The sequence below is a fragment of the Musca autumnalis genome, unplaced genomic scaffold, assembly GCF_047663935.1.
Source record: "Musca autumnalis isolate F117 unplaced genomic scaffold, ASM4766393v1 scaffold_4, whole genome shotgun sequence".
Classification (NCBI taxonomy): domain Eukaryota; kingdom Metazoa; phylum Arthropoda; class Insecta; order Diptera; family Muscidae; genus Musca; species Musca autumnalis.
The window spans coordinates 240,494,490-240,499,615 of record NW_027411977.1 but is presented as its reverse complement, the minus strand read 5'-3'; positions in this window follow the sequence as shown (position 1 = coordinate 240,499,615).

The following is a 5,126-nucleotide window of genomic DNA, read 5'->3' as shown; positions in this document are numbered from 1 at the left end:
GAAAAACTCTCACCTCCTTATCTCCGTTTTTCAAAATTAGTTACTAAGTGGCAAGATTGCCCCCCATCAACGTTGTTGATAATTACTGTTCTTCATTCATCTTCGCATCTTTATCTAATACAGACAGACTAAACGTTATGAGAATAAAATACCTGTTTCTTACGCATTGCCGTAGGTCTTTAAAGTACGTCATCAACCCGTTACTTAGTCAAACGTGCGTCGGTCGTACCGATAGCAACTAAAAACCAGGCGTCTGTAGTTGTCTGCATTGAGGAAATGATCTGCGTGCCTTTGTTTGCCTTTGAATGATGAATGTGATTATGATGTTGACTGTGATTATGACGTCATTAGGCCAAAGGCGAAAGGAAGGCGTTACAGTTTTTGCTCGTGATATCACGTTTTTGCTGCTCTATTTAAGTGAGAAAATTTTCTATAGAAAATGGCCGAACAATGAAAAATGTTTTATGGGCAATGTTGATGTTTTCAAGTGAAATCATTATGCAAATACTTCTTGGGAATTCCACGAGTATTCCACACACTCTGTAGTCTAATTTCTAAATAATCAGTTCTCATGAAAACCTTTTGATCCTTACTTGTTGTTTATCCTTTCTACTTGGGTAAGATGTGTTAATTTTCTATATTTAACCGAGACGCCAATCCTTTTTGGACTTTCCCTTTTTGAGGATGTTCATAAATTTCAAAATCACTTCATTCACAAAAATTAAGAAAATAAAATATTTAAGGAAACCCCTTTCTTTCAACTAAATTAGAAGAAGAAAAAAACAGGTAAGCGGTATCTCAAATTTAAGCCATTTTTTATTGACCCAATTTCTTTCTCATGAATTTCATTTCATTAGAATGAACCACTAATTTAAGGTCCGGCCATCCATCCAGGCCGCCAAAGTGAAATTGCATTTAACACAATGGTGCTAAAATGGACCCTAAGGATGTAGGCCAACACCACCAAGGAGACATTACGATGCTTTATTACAAGGATGCCAGTGCCAGGCAAAGCTATTGGCTTACCTACACTTCTTTGTGGGTCATATTAAATTTAATTTTGTTGTAAGGCACACAACAAACATGTCCTTGCTGGAAGTTTGCATTTGTTAGAAGGCAAAACTCTACTTTAGCATGGCTTAGTGACACCAAAGGTATTGCACTACATAACAGGATAACTGTGGCAAGTCCTGAGAGATTGAGTTAGAGTGTGGTTGTGTGTGTTAACGCAATGAAGAGCTCCTCAGGCATTCTGGGGTTTTGATGCATGGACATTAGCACACGTTTCGTGTGGCCCGAAAGAGCAAAAAGTGGTCACGCGTACAGACACGTAACGTTATTCGCTGTTAGTGTTTTGTGATATCCTTTTAAGCCGTGGACACGTAACAAAATACAAAAACAAGAAAAAAATCCGACTCGTAAAAGCAGGCCAATAGCTGAACTAGGAAATATACTTAAATATTGTTATGAGAGATATTCCTTCTGGCGATTTGCCTTTAATAACCAAGCCAAGAGACACTTGTCGTAATTTCTTTTTTTCTTCTCCTTTTTATGACGTTTTCTAAGAAAGCCTCTACTTTAGACCATAAGGAGGAGGGCGCACAAAAAAAAACACAATTGAAATGGTTGACCATAAAACTGTTAGTTTGTCGGCCAGTTGTTCGTGTTGTTGTCACTTCGCCATTATTAGAAAAGGATAAAAATAAAATTTAATTATGAAAATGAAAGACAAAAGGATTCTTCCATAACGCCAGGACATCTTAATAAAGACATTATAGTTTTCTTGGAAACATAATTTTAAAAATAAAATTTAACGGATATTTTCCAGTTATGCCACAAAACAACTCTTGGTTAGAAAGGATTCTACAATTATGATATGAAAAAGAACACGTGTTTCCACGAACGAAAAACATTAAAAAGGAAATAATTTCCCATGAAATAAAGTGAAAGTTTGGTTTCTCCTCAAGATTATGATAATATTATAAAAAGTTTTGGATTATAAATGGAATTCAGAACTGAAAGTAATAAAATAATGAAACTTTGGAATAAAAGTAAAATTTCAAATTGGTGAAAATTTTCATATAGAAAAATTTCACATTGGTGAAAATTTTCATATAGAAAATTTTCACATTTGTGAAAATTTTCGTATAGAAAAATTTTACATTGATGAAAATTTTCGTATAGAAAAATTTCACATTGGTGAAAATTTTCGTATAGAAAAATTTCACATTGGTGAAAATTTTCGTATAGAAAAATTTCACATTGGTGAAAATTTTCGTATAGAAAAATTTCACATTGGTGAAAATTTTCGTATAGAAAAATTTCACATTGGTGAAAATTTTCGTATAGAAAAATTTCACATTCGTGAAAATTTTCGTATAGAAAAATTTCACATCAGTGAAAATTTTCGTATAGAAAAATTTCACATCAGTGAAAATTTTCGTATAGAAAAATTTCACATCAGTGAAAATTTTCGTATAGAAAAATTTCACATCAGTGAAAATTTTCGTACAGAAAAATTTCACATCAGTGAAAATTTTCGTATAGAAAAATTTCACATCAGTGAAAATTTTCGTATAGAAAAATTTCACATCAGTGAAAATTTTCGTATAGAAAAATTTCACATCAGTGAAAATTTTCGTATAGAAAAATTTCACATCAGTGAAAATTTTCGTATAGAAAAATTTCACATCAGTGAAAATTTTCGTATAGAAAAATTTCACATCAGTGAAAATTTTCGTATAGAAAAATTTCACATCAGTGAAAATTTTCGTATAGAAAAATTTCACATCAGTGAAAATTTTCGTATAGAAAAATTTCACATCAGTGAAAATTTTCGTATAGAAAAATTTCACATCAGTGAAAATTTTCGTATAGAAAAATTTCACATCAGTGAAAATTTTCGTATAGAAAAATTTCACATCAGTGAAAATTTTCGTATAGAAAAATTTCACATCAGTGAAAATTTTCGTATAGAAAAATTTCGCATCAGTGAAAATTTTCGTATAGAGAAATTTCACATCAGTGAAAATTTTCGTATAGAAAAATTTCAATTCAGTGAAAATTTTCGTATAGAAAAATTTTACTTTGGTAAACATTTTCGTATAGAAAAATTTCAAATTGGTGAATATTTTCGTATAGAAATATTTCACATTGGTGAAAATTTTCATATAGAAAAATTTCACATTGGTGAATTTTCGTATAGAAAAATTTTACATTGGTGAAAAGGTCTTCTATAGGCAATATAAAACCTCCTGTATATACCAAAAAAGTTCTCTGGAAGTCTTCTGTGGGGATCAGAAATCCTCCTGATGTCTGTCTGTAGAAGCGGAAGACCTCTTCAGGCAGAAAACCACCTGAGGTCTTCTATTGATAAAGAACATTCGCTGGAGGTCTTCTATAGACAATCGAAGACCTCTCGAGATCTTTTTGAGCTCTTCTGTAGACAACAGTAGACCTCTTGAAGTCGTTTATAGACACCAGCTGAACTTTGAGGTCCACAAAACGCCTTCTGTAGGCAACAGAAGAATCCGTGTGGTCTTTTAAATTCAAAATACAAAGTTTTTGAGTCTTCTATAAACAAAATAAGACCTCTTGATATAGACAGAAGAATATATTGACGTTTCCTATAGCCATCAGAAAAACCTTTGAGGTTTTCCATATACAATAGGAGACCCTTTGAGATCATCGTTACACAACAGAAGACCTCTTGATGGTTTTTATAGACAACATAAATTCTCTAAAGGTCTTCTATATACACCAGAAGTTCTTTTGAGGTCTTTTAAGGACTTCGTAAGACCTCTTGAGACTTTCTTTAGACAACAGAAAACCCTTTGAACGCTTCCAAAGTCAAAGGAGGGTCTCCTGAGTTCCTCTATAGAATTTAGAAGGTGTCTTGACGTCCTCTATAGACACCAGAAGATCCCTTACGGTCTTATATATACAACAGGAGATCTTGTTAAGTCTTCTAAAGAGAAACGAGAATTTCTAGGGGTTTCCTTTGGGCAGCAGAATACATCTTGACATATTTTATAGACATAGTATATTCCCTTGAGGTCTTCTAAAGACAAACGAATATCTCTTGAGATCTTCTATTAACAACGATAGACCTCTTAAATTCCACCTTTTTGAAGAAGTTTTTATATCCTCAGCCTTTAGGCTAAAGATGATATATACACTTTGATACGACAGAAAATGTGCCCCATCGAAATAATGGTTTTAGACCCCAAGTATGTTTGGTCGAAATGCGTTTCAGACAGTGTGGGGTCGATTTAGTCATGTCCATCCGTCTGTCTGGTTGGTGCGCACGATAACTCTCGAACGAAGCAACCGATCGGGTCCTAAATCCGGCATTGGAAATATTTTGTTCAAACTTAGTTTAAGTTCGAAGATGGGCCACTACGATGGGCTACTACGGGTATCTCCCCCACAAAAGTTTAAAAATTTTCGTTAAAATGGTGCGCACGACAACTCTCGAAGGGAGTAACCAAATTGGTCATAAGTTTGCATATGGTAATATTACTTCTGGGCAAATATTGGGTTCCCATATAGACTATATCGGTTCTCTGTTTCGGGTACCTCCCACACAAAATTCGAAAAATGTGATGTTTAAGAGCATTTCTCGGATCGTTGTGAAATTTTCTTCTGCAAGTTGTCCTTGCGGCCCCCTTGTCGATGGTACAATTTTATTCGGGGGCAAGTTAATTGCTTAAAATCTCCAAGGAACCAACTAAAATGGCAAATCCGCAAGATAACTCTCGCAGGGAGTATTTGATTGGTCCCCACTTTGCACAGCGTATTATTCCATCTAGTCATGTATCGGGTTGGAATATGGGTCCTTCGGGTACTTCCCACACAAAATTTGGGAAAACTGTAGTTTAACAGCTTGCCTCGGATCGTTTTGATTTTTTTCGAAAAGTTCTTCTTGCGGGCCCTGTTACGATAGTGCATTTTTTTTGGGGGTGGAAGTCCATACTTCCTGTGAGAATGTGTATTACGTATCGGTTGTCTCTTTCAGGTACCTCCCACACAAAATTCAAAAAATGTGATGTTTAAGAGCACTTCTCGGATCGTTGTGAAATTTTCTTCGGCAAGTTGTCCTTGCGGCCCCCTTTTCGATGGTACAA